Here is a 19,462-nt window from a genome sequence, read left to right as displayed (position 1 = left end):
ATAGAGCTACCCTATGACCCAGCAACTGCACTACTGGGTATTTACCCCAAAGACACAGATGTAGTGAAATGAAGGGCCATGTGCACCCCAATGTTCAAAGCAGTAATGTCCACAATAGCCAAACTATTGGAAAGAGACAAGATGCCCTTCAACAGATGAATGGATAAAGAAGATGTGGTCCATATATACAATGTAATATTACTCAGCCATCAGAAAGGATGAATACCCAACTTTTACATCCACATGGATGGGACTGGAGGAGATTATGCTAAGTGAAATAAGTCAAGCAGAGACAGGCAATTATCATATGGTTTCACTTATTTGTGGAACATAAGGATTTGCATGGAGGACATTAGAAGAAGGAAGGGAAAAATGAAGGAGGGTAATCAGAGGGGGAGACGAACCATGAGAGACTATGGACTCTGAGAAACAACCTGAGGGTTCTAGAGGGGATGGTGGTGGGGGAATGGGTTAACTGGGTGATGGTTATTAAGGAGGACACATACTGCATGGAGCACTGGGTGTTATATGAAAACAATGAATCATGGAATGCTACATCAAAAATTAATGATGTACTGTACAGTGACAAACATACCATAAAATAAAATAAAATTAAAAAAATACTGATTGCAGAAAGGATAATTTTAACATATAGATTTTATATCATACGTAGATATAAAATATGGTGAACACGGATGAAAGAGTACAAAGTTTAACTGTTTTGCTAAAAGTTTTTACACTTTAAATGAAGTGTACAATATTAACTCTAAGACTATCATAAGTTAAAACTACATATTATAATCCATATGGGAACCCCTAAACAAAATACTTAAAAGTAGAGCTAAAATGTAAATAAACAACTTGATATGGAAAACTAAAATACATTCAATTAATTCAATAATTTCGCATTTATTTAATTCTTTGCCAAAAGAAGGAAGCAAAGCAGGGAGAGAGGAGTAAACTAAAAGGGACAAATAGGGGGAAAAAGTAGCCAAATAGTAGCCGAAATCCAAATACGTTAGTAAGTATATTTATGTAATGGACCAAAAGATTTCAAAAGATTTAAAAGACATATCAGAGAAATGGTAATGATAAGAAATCTGGTGTTACTATACTAATATCAGCTCCCTACCCCAAAAGACCTTGAATAGACGAACAAAGGTTTTGACATAAACTATCTTATAGCAAGATTTACTATGAAGTTTCAGTGAAAAAGAATGACATAGAGGTTAAAACAGAGAGTTCAAAAGAGATCCATCCATATATAGTCCATTTATTTTCAAGCAAGGCATCAGATAATTGAACAGAAAAATAAAAATTTTTTCAAAATGCTCAACATCACTTGCCAACAGGGAACTACAAATCAAAACCACAATGAGATACCACCTCACACCAGTCAGAATGGCTAAAATTAACAAGTCAGGAAACAACAAATGTTGGCACAGATGCAGAGAAAGGGGAACCCTCTTACACTGTTGGTGGGAATGCAAGCTGGTACAGCCACTCTGGAAAACAGTATGGAAGTTCCTAAAAAGCTGAAAATAGAGCTAACCTATTACCCAGCAATCACACTACTATTATTTACCCAAAGGATGCAAACATAGTGATTCAAAGGGGCACCTGCACCCCAATGTTTATAGAAGCAATGTCCACAATAGCCAAACTATGGAAGAGCCCAGATGTCCATTGACAGATGAATGGATAAAGAAGATGTAATATATATATAACAGAATATTACTCAGCCATCAGAAAAATAAATCTTAACATTTGCAAGGATGTGGATGAAACTGGAGAGTATTATGCTAAGCAAAATAAGTCAGTCAGAGAAAGACAACTATCATATGATTTCACTCATATGGAATTTAAGAAACAAAACAGAGGACATACGGGAAGGGAGGGAAAAATAAAATAAGACGAAATCAGAGGGAGACAAACCATAAGAGACTCTTGACTATAGGAAACAAACTGAGGGTTGCTGGAGGAGAGGTGAATGGGGGGATGGGGTAACTGGGTGATGGGCATTAAGGAGGGCACATGATGTGATGAGCACTGGGTGTTAGATATGACTGATGAATCACTGAACTCTACCTCTGAAAGTGATAATACACTATATGTTAACTAATTGAATTAAAATTAAATTAAATTAAAAAAATTATTTTCAGTAAATAGTTCTGGAACAACTGAAAGAACACATTTAAAATGCACTTGACTCCAGGAAACAAACAGGGTTGTGGAAAGGGAGGTGGGTGGGGGGATGAGGTAACTGGGTAATGGGCATTAGAGAGGGCACATGAAAAAATAAATAAAAATAAAAACCACAAATAAAGAGGAAAAAGTGAACTTTGACCCTGATATCATACCACACATGAAAATGATTTGAGATAGATGCTACACTTATGTGGTGAAGCTATTAATATAAAGCTTTTAGAAGAAAACTTAGAATATTTGCAAACTTGGGGTAAGAAAAGATTTAATAGTGAGTTCATAATAAGCACTAAAAATGAAAGAATCAGACTGATACACTGGATCTTCATCAAAATTAGTAATGTCTGCTTATCTATGGCTGTGTGTGTGTGTGTGTATGTATATGTTAATATATACACACATCTTTATATATTCATCTATGATGGACATTTGTGTTGCTTCCATATCTTAGCTATTATAAATAATGTTTCAATAAGAATAGGGAACGAAATCTTGCCACTTGTGACAACATGGATGGATCTGGGGGTATAATACTAAGTGAAATAAGTCAGAGAAAGACAAATACAATACAATTTCCTTCATATGTGGAATTTAAGAAACAAAACAAATGAACAAAAAAAAAAATGACAAACAAACCAAAACAGACTTTTACATAGAGACAACAAACTGTGGTTGCCAGAGGGAAGGTGGATGGGCAATGGGTGAAATATATAAAGGAGATTGAGAGTATGCTTATCTTGATGAGCACTGAGAAATGCATAGGATTGTTGAAACATTACACTGTGCCTCTGAAGCTAATATAACAATGTATGTTAATTATTCTTAAGTTTTAAAAAATAAAAAGTATAATTATTATTTTTAAAAAAGTCTGCATCAAAAACAATTTGAAAATGAAAAGATAGGTTACAACAATATAGGCCAACCTCAAGAAACAAGTTGTATCTAAGTGAGGAATCACTGAATTCTACTCTAGAAACCAATATTGCACTATATGCTAACTAACAAAATTCAAATTAAAAAAAAAGAAACAAGTAAAATCTCAAGTAAACAACCTAACTTTATACCTAAAGTATCTAGAAAAAGAACTAATAAAACTCAAAGCTGGTATAAGGAAGGAAATAATAAAAATTAGAGCAGAAATAAATGAAATAGAGACTTAAAAAAACAAAGAACAGATCAATGAAATCAGGAACTGCTTTTTGAAAAGATAAACACAATTGCTAAACCTTTAGTTCATTAAGAAAAAGAGAGAGAACTCAAAATAAAAAATGAAGAAACAACAACCAACACCATAAGGAAAAAAATGAAAAGATAGGACACATATATACACTCGTGCACACACACAAAGGAATATTACTCAACCATCATAAATAATGAAATCTTGCCATTTGCAACCACTTGAATAGACCTAGAGGATATTATACTAAGGAAAATAAGTCAGTCAGAGAAAGACAAATACCATATGACTTCACTTGTATGTGGAATTTAAGAAACAAAATAAAACAACAAACAAACAAAAAACAGAGGGGGGGAAAAGAGAGGAAAACCAAGAAACAGACTCTTAACTATAGAGTACAAACTGATGGTTAGCAGAGGGGAGGTGGGTGTGGGGATGAGTTAAATAGGTGATGGGGAATTAAGAAATGCACTTGTTGTGATGAGCACTGGGTATTGTATATAAGTGTTGAATCACTAAATTCTACACTTGAATTGAATATTTCATTGAATGTTAACTAACTGTAATTTAAATAAAAACTTGGAAGAAAAAAATAAACTTTGGAAAAAACAGAAATTTTATCAAATAAGATTTATAATTGGCAGCTAACCTCATGAAAAATTGTTTCTCTTTTTAAGTAATCACATTGAAAACTGAAGTCACAATAAGATACTCCCTCACACCCACTGAAATAGATAAAATTTAAGAGAATGACAATGTCCAAGTTTAGTGATATATGAAAATATCATACAGCACTGTCTGAGAGTGTAAAAATCTTCCAAATCTTTTATACAGAATAACATGGATGAATTCTAATATCATTATGATGAGTGGAAGGAGCTAGGCACACACTGTGTGATTCCATTTATATTAATTTCAAAAACAGACAAAATTCATCTATTATAGAAATTAGAACACTGTTTCCTATGTGAATTACATGTGGCTGGAAGGAGGTAGTAGGGGAGGTTCTCAAGTAAGAAAAAGATTCTAATTCCTGAATATGGTAGTAGTTACATGGGTATACACTTAGGAAAACTCAATGAATTATATAGTTGAGATCTACGCATTTACCTATGGAAATGTTAGCTGTGTAAGGATATAAATATTAAAAAAGGTTTCAATACTGATATGAATTGATCTGCTAGAAATAGTAAAATATTTTTATTTATTTATTTATTTATTTATTTATTTTATTATGTTATGTTAGTCACCATACAATACATCATTAGTTTTTGATGTGGTGATCCACGAGTCATTGTTTTCGTATAACACTCAGTGCTCCATGCAGTGCATGCCCTCCTTAATACCCATCACCAGGCTAACCCATCCCCCCACCCCCATCCCCTCTAGAACCCTCAGTTTGTTTCCCAGAGTTCATAGTCTCTCATGGTTCATCTCTCCCTCTGATCTCCCCCCCTTCATTTTTCCCTTCCTTCCCCTAATGTCCTCCATGCTATTCCTTATGTTCCACAAATAAGTAAAACCATATGATAATTGCCTGTCTCTGCTTGACTTATTTCACTTAGCATAATCTCCTCCAGTCCCATCCATGTTGATGTAAAAGTTGGGTATTCATCCTTTCTGATGGCTGAGTAATATTCCATTGTATATATGGACCACATCTTCTTTATCCTATTTTTTAAAAATATTTTATTTGTTTATTTTTGTGAAAGACAGCACAGAAGCAGGGGGAGCAGCAGAGGCAGGGGAAAGCAGGCTCCCTGCTGAGCAAGGAGGCCAATGCAGGACTTGATCCCAGGACTCTGGGATCATGACCTGAGCTAAAGGCAGATGCTTGACCAACTGAGCCACCCAGGTGTCCCTAGAAATAGTAAAATATTTATAGAGTACAAAAATATAGAAAACTAAGTTATAGAACATTACAAAAGTGTGTGTGTGTGTGTGTGTGTGTGTGTGTGTGTGTGTGAGAGAGAGAGAGAGCAGAAACAAGAAGCTTTAACACTAGTTTTCTCCAAAAAGGGAAAATTAGGTAGTTATAAAGGACAGAATTGAGCTGAATTACCTTTCACTGAATATCCTCCTGTAAATTTTGAATTTTGTAACATATATTATTTGTAACAAATATATAATTTTTAAAATGATTCTGGGAAAAAAGAAGTTTCCTAATTTCTCTAAGTTATTTGAAAATAACTTATAATTAACATGAAGTAAATTTGGCAAACTGTTGATAATGGTAGAACCTGGTTTCCTGGTGTCTACAAGTTTACTGTTCTTTTCTCTTTATACTCTGCATGTTTATCTGTTCATAATGAGAAGTTTTATAAAAGTTACAATAGTGCAAATCTTTCACTACCAAAAACAAGTGAAAATAAGTGGATTATACATGTTTAGAATTTATTTTAAAAACACAAAACACTACAGAAAAAAAATATAAATAAATTAGAACATCATAAAAAAAGACTGATAAGTTATACCAAAAAGCTGATTGAGGGAGAAGAAAAGGAAGAGCTAATGTTGCTAAAGATCCATGAGTCAGACTTAATTAAAATAAAGAAAAAAAAAAGCAGGGCAAAACAACTAAAACTGGAATGAAAAGGAATATCAATTGAAATGAGAAATTAATAGCGTGATGAAAGAACATTTTGCACAACTTCATGTTACTATGTTGGAAAATCTGCTTGGATTGTGATTTTCTAGAAGAAAACAAGTTAAATATAAGATGCAAAACAAAAAATAAGGAATCACCATAGAAAAAAGTGAGAAGGGCGCCTGGGTGGCTCAGTTGGTTAAGCCACTGCCTTCGGCTCAGGTCATGATCCTGGAGTCCCGGGATCGAGTCCCGCATCGGGCTCCCCACTCAGCAGGGAGTCTGCTTCTCCCTCTGACCCTCCCCCTTCTCATGCTCTCTCTCTCTCTCTCTCATTCTCTCTCTCAAGTAAATAAATAAATAAAATCTTTAAAAAAAAGAAAAAAGTGAGAAAATTTTCTAGATAGCCTCAGTTCTACTTCAAACCACAAAAAACAAAGGAGAGTTCTGATGATTTAATTGATATGTTAACTTAACCTTTCATATTAATGCTAAAGCTTTTCAACCCATTTTATAGAATAGAGTAAAAAAGAAAATCCTCAAAATTAATTTAATGCAACCAGAGCATCTGAAATCAAAATATGACAAATATAGAAAAGAAAATTACAGATCAACTTCATTTAATAGTATACTTGCCAAAAGTCCAAATCAAATTAAGATACTCATAATTTAGTAGTAAATTCAGAGCAAAACTTTTTTTATACCAAATAGGGTTTGTCCATTCAAGGAAAAAAAGAAAATTTCAATAATAGAATTATTTCACAATAATAAAAGTTTGAAGAATTATACAACTGTTTATGCAAAAAGCATTTATTACATCTACCACCTGGTTCTGATTAAAATTTCTTACAAATATATATAAGGTGGGAGACTTACTTAATATGATACACAAAAACATCTCAAATTTAAAATTCACCTATTTCATTGATGATTGAGACCACCTAAAACAAAATAACTTACCTACTGGGACTAGGACCTGATACCATCCCTAGCAGAGTCCTGTACACCAGATAGAACTGCAAACAAATAAATACATTCACAATTTCTCATCTAAGCTAATAGCTCTTCTATCATTGAAAAACATGTTACTCACAAAGGCAAACAGCTAATTTATCAAACAAAAATTTGATTATCTAGACTCACATCATGTTACTCTTTTGCCAACCTTATACTACTGCCTGACAAATTTTGTCCATTCTTAACCCGTTCTATTTTTTGAAAAGCCCATCTTAAATCACATCAGCCCAGACCCCAAAGCCTACTTAGAGAACACTATTAAACATTGTCAAAATGGTGTTTTCCCTTGCTGCGGTAAGTTTAACACACTCAGCTTTTCTTGATTATAGTTTTTTTTTTTTTTCTTGGAGTCTTTTTGGGTAATAGACCAGCAACAATGTACTGGTCAAACCCAAGAAACATTCCATTAAAAACTGATTAAATCAAGATGGGTAATAGTTCCACATTTAAGTGCTCTGAAAGTACGAGTCAGTGAACACTATCAATATAATTAAATCAAGATCATTTGGAAGGAACGAATCAAAATGATTGGTATTTTCAAAAGTTTTGGTATGTATGTACTTAGACAAAATCTGAAAAGTCATGAGAAAGAGTAAGGTGAACACCTACCCCCCAAAACAAAACTTTCAGATGTAGAAAAAATATCAAGGGAGAAAATAAACTGAAAGAAAAACCTCTATCACAAAGTGAAAATATTAACAATAATTAAAATTGTTTAATAAAAAGAAAGACATACCTTGTTCTTGGATAGGAAGACTTATAGTATTAAAAACCAAATTCTCCCCTAAATTAATTTATTAAAGTTGATGAAATTGCAGTCTAAACTGTAATTTCTTCCAACGAGTAGACACATGAGACAGGAGGCAGAAGAAGAGACACACAGACCCACAGAACAAAAATGGTGCCAGTCACAGATGAGAATACAGCACATGTGCAAGATGACATTACAGATAAATGGGCAATTATTGGCAAATAATCGCAAGTAATGGCAAATAACTTGGCAACTTTAAGATTTCAAATAAAAAAAAATTTCTCATGATTTAAATTTGAATAAAAGAAAGACAAAAGAATAAAAGTTAACATAGGTGACGGTTTTATGGAATCAGTATAAATATTTTTTTCCAAAATGACATGAAACTCAGAAGCCGTAAAAGCAAACATGGTTATACTTGGACATATAACAATCATACACATTCTTATAACAAAAATGAAGTTTAAAAGTGCATAAAAAATATCTGTAAAGCTTGACAATCCAAACCTTTTTTCCCCAATAATAAATGAGCTCTTCAAAATCAGAAGACTAAGCCCCAACCCCCGAAATTGGACAGAAAGAGGAAATTAAAGAATACAGATGGCTAATATGAAAAAAATGATCAAACTCAAAAGCAAAAGAAATACAATTTAAGACAATAGTTTGGGCTATCACATTTGCTAAAAATGTAAATATTTATAAAATCCATTATCTGTGAAGTTGTGGGAAAGCTGGCAATCTCATTCATTGCCATTTGAAGATAAAGTTGTTACCACATTTTAAGGAAATCTTGTAATAATTTGAAATGTGCATATCCTTAATCCCAGTATTTCAACTGCTAAGTAATTTATAATGATATAATAGACAAATGCAAAATTGTTGATAGGGAGGTTCATTGCACAGAAATTTTGTGCTAACAAATATCTATGGATGAGAAATGCTTATAACATTTAATTGTATTTCATCTACAAAACAGTCGTGCAGTCATTCAACAAATGACACAGATGTATATTATTGAAATAGAAAAGGGTATTAAAAACTGTAAAATGAAAGGCAATTTGCAGAAGAATGTGTACAATATGGCCCCACTTCCAGAACCCCCCCAAAATAGTTCGTGTGTATGTGTGTCTGTGTGTGTGCATCTATCCACTTAAAGAATGCACACAACTCTCTTAAGAGAAGAAAACACTGGGGGAGAGAATTGGGAGAGAGGAGGGCACTTAATTTATATATTAGATATTTAAATACGCTTTGAATTTTTGAAAAAAACTGTGCAGTTTCGTTTTAATATATCCTATTTAAAATTTTTACCATATGGCAAATGGAAATTATAAATGTATATTTATGGGAGCACTGAGCAATTCCACCATTTTGAGTTTCTTGTGCAATAATATATCCTCTACTGAGGCTCCTGGGATTGAGTCAAGTGGCAGCAAGGGAAACAGTCACCATGCCCAAATTAAAGTCTCATCGATGATATCCCAACATGAGCATTTCTCAGTTAAGCATTTCTTATCTGCGGGAGGTGTCCACTGCAACACAGGAAAGAGAGGAATCGCCAAGCATAAAGAAGAGTGTGTCATTGTTTTGGTGAAGCTGGTGGTAGAAGTAATGGCACCCTCAGTAACAAATCCACCTCACATTTGTGGTCACCACCTGCAAGGATACAGACGGGAATATTGGCAAAGGTGAGTGACACATTGTCTAAGGAGCCCATTGCGGGCTATGAAATTCTTATATACTCTACCTCTACATGTGCCATGTATGAATCTACACAGAGGACACAAAGAAAGCCACATTTTCAGCTGCTGCATTCACCCTGTGGCCAGAAAAATGACTTTAAATCTTCCTAAATCAACATCAGTGCTACTTTTTCTTCTTTGCTGAGCTAAAAAGGATAGACACCTCCAACTATCTCAGAATTTTATCTGTTTCTTTCCCTCTGTATTGGCTCCTTTAAGTTCTAGGTCACTCATTCATTTGATCAGTTATTTCAGACAAAACTATTTTTCTTCACTCCAGTCTAATAGTTATTGAGAACCACTGAATTTCATGTATACAACAACTTTCTGTTAACACAATGTATTCAGCCAAGTAGGATATTGGATAAGAAACACTAAGGAAATCTTTCATATTCACCACAAATATTCTAACTGGAATACAGAAAATCTATGAAGGTATATTAAAAAAAAAGCTGTATCTCTTTTTTTAAAGATTTATTTATTTATTTGTGTATTTATTTATTTGAGAAAGAGAGAGAGAAAGGGGAGGGGCAGAGGGAGAGGAAGAGAGAGTATTAAGCCAACTCTGCACTGAGCATGGAGCCTGATGCAGGGCTTGGTCTCAGGGCCCTGAGATCACAACCTGAGCTGAAACCAAGAGTTGGGTACTTAACCGATCACCCAGGTGCCCTGAGAAGCTGTATCTCTTAACTCACTATGCATTCTGGCCCTTGAGGTCAATTAGAATCAAGCCAAAAGTCATCAACCTTCAGAAAACTAACATCTATTTTCCTACCCAGACATGGTTGCCCCTAGAAATCAAGGACTATTCTGACAAAACCTTACCTTCAAAGCACAGCCCTTGGACCATAGCCTTCTTGTCTGAAGAGTCTTGTTTCAGGGATTTACTGGTATCATTCACTCCCAAGAGTTCCCAAGAAGTAATCTTCTGGGGGGAAAATGAGAAATGCCACTTCTAGTGAAAAAGGTTAATCAGCTGGATGCTGGGAAGTTATTCTTTGGTACTCTTTCATATTGATTTTATTTGGAAGCTGCTTCTTACTCACACAGCTCTGAGACTATAGCTACCTGAACCATAACTCTATACATTTCAACATTAGCGCATTGTATCAGAGTCCTTCTCTCCTGTGCATTTCCAAGACTGACTCGATTGCTTGAATCCCACTGAAAATTATGCCTTTTTTTCCCCCATCATTTATCATTTTCTGCTTAGTTGGCCAGGTTATTTACAAAATCACTTAAAATAATCTACTCATATATCTATACTCAATAAAAGTTCATTGAGAACCTATTCTATGCCCGGCAATCCATAGGTACTTATATCACAAAAATAAAATAAAAATGTCAGGTCATAAGAAATTAAAAGTGCATTTGATTAATCAAACATAGAAAGAAAGACCTGAGAAGCAATTTAGTAAATGGTCTTGTAGAAGTTGGTTCAGTTTTAGGAGTGGTCGTTGAGAAAGTCCCGCATTTAGTAAGGCCTGTTATGACCCACAGATACAACTCCCAATTACTGTGCCCACTATTATCTGGATCTTGGGCGGGTTTTTAATGATATTTAGTTACAACCAAATGTCATCAATCTTAAGAAGAGCAAGATCTATCAACTGCTATGCATCGTGGGCTTTGTTTTTTTCCCAGTAAACATGCAGTTCCATGATAATATATTCATACCTGCAAGGGTCCAGAAGACCACAAGTAGCAATGGAGAACCACCGACTTAAAATTAATTTGTCATTTCACTCTCTGGAGATGGCATTCAAGAAAGGCAAAGGCATAGAGAGTTTCTCTTCCTTTCTAGGATCCATCATTACCTGGCAGGGAAAAAAAAGAGGAAAAATAACATTTTAAGAAAAAATATGCAGATATAAATATAAATGTACCTATATACACAGTTGTGCATGTAATCAAATTTAACAATAAAATATTCACAAATTGTGCATATCCTGCTATACAGATTACAAAGGGTGGATATTGCTAAGTCCTTGTGTGTCATGTGCACACCTTCAAATGTGCATTGCTCTCCCTTCCCCTGAGATCCAATACACCCAAAAAGTGGCTGGCTAATAATTATTTTAGCAAAGTAAAATATTCTTATTCTATTAAGACTACATGTTATAAAACACTTTTACTTTTATATATACATCAATAAAAATATGGTTTCTCTATTACTATCTGGTGAAGTCCAAGGGAGGCTCCCAACAATTCCATTTGCAAAAGAAAATTGTTTCTAGCTTATATTTATCAATTTTTACAAGACCATCTTCAGAAGAAAATATACACATCAATAATATATAAATATTTGGAAAGATTGGATTAAACTAAATTACTCTTTTATAACAACAGTCTAATATTTGCCCCAAAGCAATAATCTAGTGAAATGGTACATTCTTGTGTAATAATTACAAGAGTCTTAACCATTCTTCATTTAAAATAATTCATAAATACAATATTTTTATCTATGATTTTGAAGAAAGCATAAATCATCAGTATAACAATATAGTATAGCAATAGAGTGTAGATGTGATAAAATGAAGAACACATTTGATTACTATATTCAGAGTATCCTCAAAACTGCACAGAACAATGGTTTACATGTTATTTACTGATCTCAAATTCACTGATTACTCAGTGAAAAAGAACTGTGTGTATCTGAAAGCAATATCCTAAAAATGTCTTTCTGAAGTCATCTGCAGAACATCATATCACAAAGTTAATCAAATATATTTAGGCTTTCTTCTTTTATCATGTCAATCATTAAAATATCTTGAAATACTAGATTTATATAAAGGTGTAAAATATTAACCTTTATATTAAAGAAAAACTAAGCAAAAACCATAATTGTTAAAAAGTATACTTGTCTTTTGAATATAGACACATTGATACAATACCATTGCCTTTTTAATTTCATTTCCTGCCTGCTGACAAATTTAGAAACATTTATCATAATGTAGTATCTTTTAATTCTATTTTCAAATATATTTTCCCCAAAATAATCTTAGCTAAGATTTCAACAACAGATATTTTAAAGATCCACATATTTCATAATGCATTGGCATATATGAGAGTAGTTCTAGTAAATTTGTTTCCAATAGAACTTTGGCTCCTGCTGAACAAAAGTTTATAAATCTCAGGAGCCAAAGGAATGGTATATCATTGTGCTTACATAATTCTCTGTTCTCAGAGTAAATTTGGTTCTGAAGATTGCTGTTGGCAAATATGTAGATGTGGACCTTTGGGTTTTCTGAAAGTCCCAGTGAAAGACAATCAGCCTTTCCCTTCAAAAGAACCACACAGACACAGTTCTTCAGAAAATATTTAAGATCTAAGTTAGGATAATGTATTCTGGAAGACAAGGATTTAAGTGAGTCTAAATGGGAAAAGAAACACAATATTCTAAAATCACTGTCTCTGCAAAACCTGCTACTACTGAGGAAATCTTGACAAACTGTAGCAACTGCTCTAGCTTCCATCACATCTGACTCTTGGAGTTAGATGGCAGAAATAGATTTTCTTTAGACTTGTATGAGAGTGTTTGTCAACCTATTATCATCATCATCATCAGCAGCAGCAGCAGCAGCAGCTGCGTGGATATCTTTTTTAGGCATTTCCCCCTAGTTTTCACACCCTCAAATTTTAATACCACAGATATGCTGTATATCTGCTTATGTATGGTGGCTGTTTGGAGGGCCATGATCCACTGTAATATATAAGATTTCTTTTGCTCCCAAGAACTAACTTTCACCTCAGAAGTATGACATCAACTATCTTGAGAATCATGGTGTACAGTAATTTGAGAAAAATAACTAAACAGGTAGGGAGTGCATACAGTCTTCCAGCTTGTCATGAAATGTGTTTAGAGTAGTTTCTTATTCTCTTCTAATGCTCATACTCAACAGGACACGCTACTGAGGGTGCAGGGATGTTCTCTGTCACATACCTTACTTTGGCCCAATATCATCTTCATGCCTGAAAAGAACTATGCCTTTATGCTTTGGTCTAAACACGGAAATGCCAAAAATCCTAGAATCCACAGGAATGGAAAACATGGAGGACTCACCATATCATTAATGTATTTATCTAATGTTGAGATTACAAAGGGTCTTCTAAAATAGATTAAATTATTGACTAGTTAAAACAAACATTGGCTAGAAATATAGATAAATTTGAATGGGTGTGACTGTAGTGTAAAGGGACCTTCTGGAAGCCTCACAGAGATAAGCACTGATATTGATGGGAATCTAAATATCAGTGGCACATTGCTGAGTCTTAAGTGCAACTAAAACCTTGGATTCCTCCATATCCATTTCCCTCAAGAAAACACGAGACAAATAATATTTCTGATGGAATCTACAGAATCAATAGTGATGCCCCTCTTTCATTCCTAACTTTAGTGATTTATATCTTCTTTGTTTCTTGTTCAGTCTAACTAAAGGCTTGTCAGTTCCATTAACCTTTGCAGAAATCTAACTTTTGGTCTCATGAGTTTTCCTTATAGTTATTTTGGATTTTATTTTTATTTCATTGACTTTGCTCAAATCTTTATTATTTACTTCCTCGTACTTGATTTTCTAGTTGAGTCCTTTTCTTATTTCTTAAGGTAGGAGTTTAGTATATATTTTGAATTATGTATATATTTATATTTAAGTAGGCTCCATGCCCAGCATGGAGCCCAATGTGGGGCTTGAACTTAAGACCCTGAGATCAAGAGCCGAGCTGAAATTAAGAGTCAGATGATCAACTGACTGAGCCACCAGGGGCCCTTCTCTTGATAATTTTGTGTTATTACTATTTATCCTATGGTTTACAAAATAGATCTTAAATTACCACAATCTATTTCAGGGTAACACTAACTTTGTTATATGGCCTTTATATGTCTTGAACTCAATTTCAGAGAAGTGTTTCTGTCAGTCATGTTCTCCATGTTTTCAAACAAAAAATTATTGATGTCATCATTGACCCAAGCATGTTTATAAGTGACTGACAGCCTGAAATATGTGATAGACACTAAACACTAAGGATTTTTTTTAAAGATTTTATTTTATTTATTTGAGAGAGAGAGAGAGTACAAGAGGGGGTAGGGTCTGGGGCGCCTGGGTGGCTCAGATGGTTAAGCGTCTGCCTTCGGCTCAGTGCATGATCCCAGGGTCCTGGGATCGAGCCCCGCATCGGGCTCCCTGCTCTGCGGGAGGCCTGCTTCTCCCTCTCCTACTACTGCTCCCCCTGCTTGTGCTCTCTCGCTCTCTCTGTCAAATAAATAAATAAAATCTTAAAAAAAAAAAAGAGGGGGTAGGGTCAGAGGGAGGAGCAGACTCCCCGCCAAGCAGGGAGCCTGATACGGGACTTGACCTCGGGACTCTGGGATCATGACCCAAGCCGAAGGCAGTCGCCTAACCAACTGAGCCACCCAGGCACCACAAAACGCTAAGGATTTTGTGACCATTGGACACTACGATCACATTTTGAAGTCAGGGAGAACAGCAAACACAATCAATGGCTGACTAGCATAGGTAGACTCTTACTGTCATTTGGAGCATTTTAATTCCATGAAAAAATTTCAGTATTCTTGGGACAAAATGCATACCTGTTTAATTCTCATATATTTGTTTCGCTTACAAGAGAAAAGTAAATCCATAATCTCTTTGGATTTTTGACCATCTAATAGCTGCCAAGAGACCAATCATCACTGAGAAGATTCCAGCAGCACAGACAAATGTGTAAATGGTTCATGTGTAGGCAGAACCATTTCTCAAATTTTCAGTACTCATGTGATAATTCCCCAGGTCACTTTACTACAAGTGTATTTAGGCTGCCAGCTATGCACTAAAATAGACAGTTTCACCCCCAGATTGGATATATATAGATCACAGTGCAATTCAATTCCTCTAATGCATGCAAATGGCTTAGCCTTCACTTTTTTTTGGTTTTGTTTTGTTTTCATTTACAGATATTTAAATTCTAGTTGGTTAACATATAGTTCAATATTGGTTTCAGGAATAGAATTTAGTGATTCATCACTTAGATATAACACCCAGTTCTAAATACAAAAAATGCCTTCCTTAATACCCATTATCCATTTTGCCCATCCCCCAGCCACCTCCCTTCCATCAACCCTCAGCTTCTTCTGTATGATAAAGAGTCTCTTGAGGTGCAGGGAATATGGCAGAGGAGTAGTGGACCCTGTTTTATCTGGTCCCTTGAATTCAGCTACATATCTATCAAATCATTCACCTGTGAATTCAACCTGAGATCTAAGAAAAGAATTTCTGTAATTCTACAAATAGAAAAGCAACCACTAGTTGCAAGGTAGGAGGTGTGGAGAAGTGAATTGGAGGGGATATGCTGGAAGATAAACTGCCATGGGGAGGGAGCCTATGTAAGCCAGCTACCAGAAAAAGATATAGCAGCGGTGTGCAAAATTGGAACTTTTAGAAGTCTGCTCCTGTGAGGGATGTCCATGCCAGAAAGGTGCTCAGGAGGTAAAGAGGGGCAGAATCCCAGGTGGGACAGTATTGACTCAGGTCCCTGGAGTCACAGAAAGAACAGGGGTATCTGAGTGCAGCAGAGTTCCCAAGCATTGGAGCGGGGAAGCCAGCTATGATCACTGAGCCCAGGAGTGGGCTCTCAGATCAGTGTTGTCACAGACCACAAACTGTGGCACAATTGGGTGGCCGCTATCTGAGCAGGAGCCCAGCAAGTGGCAGGACACCAGTGAGACCTTCCTCATTCCCCTGGGAAGATAAGTGCAGGTGTGCACTGCAGGACTCTGTAGACTTTGGGGAACACAAAAGTGACTGACTGCTTTTGCCAGAGGGTGCATTGAAGAGTGGGAGCCATGATCTTTCAGTTCCAGGGCTGGAAACTGGGGCACCACCATTTTTATTTTATTTTTTCTTCAACCTCTCAAGTGGGAAGGAAAGCCTTCAGGGAACAAAAGCCACATAGAGCAACCTAATGCAGCTTACCTGAGCCCAGTCCCCTGACAAGGGGTGGTGCAACTCCACCCAGGAGAAGACACCCGGGATCAGTGCAACAGGCCCCTCCCACAGAAAACCAGCAGGAACATCAGGCTAATACCAGGTTTATGTATCACAGAGAACTGAAAACTCCTATGCTGGGGGAACAGTACATAGAATTTGAGGTTTTTTCTCATGATTCCTTAGTCTTTCAGTTTAAAATTTTCTTTTTTTAAAATTTTCAATTAGTTTCTTAACTTATCAACTCTATTTTTAAGTATTTTTTTAACTTTTATTCTTACATTTACATTTCATAGATATATTCTTCATTTTGGCTTTCTTTCACTGTATACAATTTCATGTGTGTGTGTGTGTGTATACATATGTATGTGTGTGTGTGTGTGTTTAATTACAATTTTGGGATCTAGTGTCTTCTAACACACAGACTAAAATACATCCAGGACCAAGGGTTTTTATCCACCTATTAGATTATATTCTTTCTTTTTCCCTTTTTCTTTTCTTTTTTGATTTCTTGCCTCTTCGGATTTGTCTAGTGTATATTTTGCTGGGATCATGGTTGATATTTTTTATTTTGTTCTCTCATTCATCTAGTCTTCTCTGGACAAAATGACTAGAAGGAGAAATTCCAATAAAAGAAAGAACCAGAGGTAATACTCTCTGCCATAGATTTAATCTATATGGTTATAAGTAAGATATAAGACCTAGAATTCAGAATAATGATTATAAAGATACTAGCTAGGGTTGTAAAAAGCATAAAAGACATTATAGAATCCCTTAGTGCAGAAATAAAAGAACTAAATTCTAATCAGGCAAAAAAAAAATTCTTTAACTGAGATGCATTCTAAAATGGATGCTCTAATGCTAGGGTAAATGAGGCAGAACAGAGAGTCAATGACATAGAAGAAAAAATGATGGAAAGTAAGGAAGCAGAGAAAAAGAGATAAACAACGACTGGATTATGAAGGGAGGCTTTGAGAAATCAGCAACACCATAAAGTGAAACAATATTAGAATAATTGGGGTCCCAGGGGAAGAGGAAAGAGAGAGAGAGAGGGACTAGAAGGTATATTTGAGCAAATCATAGCTGAGAACTTCCCTAATCTGGGGAAGGAAACAAATATTTAAGTCCAGGAGGCACAAAGAACCCCCCTCAGAATCAATAAATATAGATCACCGAGACATATAATAGTGAAGCTTTCAAATTTCAGAGATAAAGAGAAAATCCCGAAAGCAGCTCAAGACAAGAGTTCCTTAACCTACAAGGGTGGGAACATTAGACTGGCAGCAGACTTGTCCATGGAGACCTGGCAGGACAGAAAGGGCTGGCAAGATATATTCAGAGTATGAAATGAGAAAAACATGCAGCCAAGAATACATTATCCAGCAAGGCTATCATTCAGAATGGAAGGAGAGACAAAGAGCTCCAAGACAAACGAAATCTAAAAGAATTTGTGATCACTAAGCCAGCCCTGCAGAAATATTAAAGGGGAACCTGTAAATGAAAGAGACAAAAAGCAACATAGACCAGAAAGGAACACAGACAAAATACAGAACAGTGACTTTACATGTAATACAATGTCACTAAATTCATATATTTCAATAGTGACTCTGAATGTAAATGGGCTAAATTGTCCAATCAAAAGACACGGGGTATCAGATTGGATAAAAATGCAAGGCCCATCCATATGCTGTCTATAAGAAACTCATTTTAGACCCAAAGAACCATTCATCACACTAATGGAAAGAAAGCTGGGGTAGCAATCCTCCTATCAGACAAATTAGATTTTAAACCAAAGACTGTGGTAAGGGATGGAGAGGGACACTATATCAACCTATAAAGGGTCTATCCAACAAGAACATCTAACATAAATATTTATGCTCCTAACATGGAAGCAGCCAATTATATAATCCAATTAATAACAAAGTTAAAGAAAGACATTGATAATAATACAAAAATACTAGGGGACTTTAATACCCCACTCAGAGCAATGGACAGATTGTCTAAGCAGAAGATCAATAATGAAACAAGGGCTTTGAATGAAACATTGGACCAGATGGACTTCACAGATACATATAGAACATTCTATCCTAAAGCAACAGAATACACATTCTTCTCAAGTGCACATGGAACATTGTCCAGAATAGATCACATACTGGGTCACAAATCAGTTCTCAACCAGTACCAAAAGATGGATTATTTCCTGCATACTTTCAGACCACGATGCTTTAAAACTTGAACTCAATCACAAGAGGAACTTTAGAAGAAACTTAAATACTAGGAGATTAAAGAACATCCTACTAAAAAATGAATGGGCCAAAAAGAAAACTTAAAAAGAATTTTAAAAATCATGGAAACAAATAAAAATGAAAACATAAATGTTAAAAACATTTCAGATGCAGCAAAGGCAGTCCTAAGAGGGAAGTACATAGCAATATAAGCCTTTCCCAAGAAACAAGAAAAGTCTCAAATACACCACCTAAAAATATACCTAAAGGAGCTGGAGAACGAACAGCAAATAAAACCTAAATCAAGTGGGAGAAGAGAAATAATAAATATCAGAGCAGAAATCAATGAAATAGAAACCAAAAGAACAGTAGAACAGATCAATGAAACTAGAAGCTTGTACTTTGAAAGAACTAATGAGATTGATAAACCCCTAGCCAGACTTATCAAAAAGAAAAGAGAAAGGATCCAAATTCATAAAATCATGAATGAAAGAGGAGAGATCACAACCAACACCAAGGAAATACAAATAATTTTAAGAACATAATATGAGCAACTATATGCGAACAGATTAGGCAATCTGGAAGAAATGGACGCATTCCTGGAAACATATAAACTACCAAAACTGAAACAGAAAGAAATAGAAAACCTGAACAGAACCATAATCAGCAAGGAAACTGAAGCAGTAACAAAAAATCTCCCAAAAAACAAGAGTCCAGGGCTGGATGGCTGCCAATGGGACTTCTACCAAACATTTAAAGAATTAATACCTATTCTTCT

At 35.2% G+C, this 19,462-nt stretch overlaps 1 long non-coding RNA gene across 13 annotated transcripts in view; it reads right to left on the bottom strand.

The window, feature by feature from the left end:
- Window positions 1-8,056: 8,056 nt before the first annotated feature.
- Window positions 8,057-19,462, bottom strand: part of LOC123860961 (uncharacterized) — an 82,500-nt gene continuing 71,094 nt past the window's right edge. For 12 of the 13 annotated variants that reach the window (XR_010404914.1, XR_010404910.1, XR_010404912.1 and 9 more), the window contains 3 exons: window positions 11,157-11,296; window positions 10,305-10,407; window positions 8,057-9,393 (listed from right to left, as the gene is read on the bottom strand). This is a non-coding gene — a long non-coding RNA (uncharacterized LOC123860961). The remainder of the gene's footprint in view (window positions 9,394-10,304; window positions 10,408-11,156; window positions 11,297-19,462) is intronic. The other variant, XR_010404918.1, reaches the window with a different exon arrangement.

Source organism: Mirounga angustirostris, unplaced genomic scaffold, assembly GCF_029215605.1.
Source record: "Mirounga angustirostris isolate CCGP_5_RB_7025 unplaced genomic scaffold, mMirAng1.0.hap1 SCAF_9, whole genome shotgun sequence".
In the NCBI taxonomy this organism is placed as follows: domain Eukaryota; kingdom Metazoa; phylum Chordata; class Mammalia; order Carnivora; family Phocidae; genus Mirounga; species Mirounga angustirostris.
The sequence above is the reverse complement of the archived record's forward strand: the minus strand, read 5'-3'. Positions and strand labels throughout refer to the sequence as shown.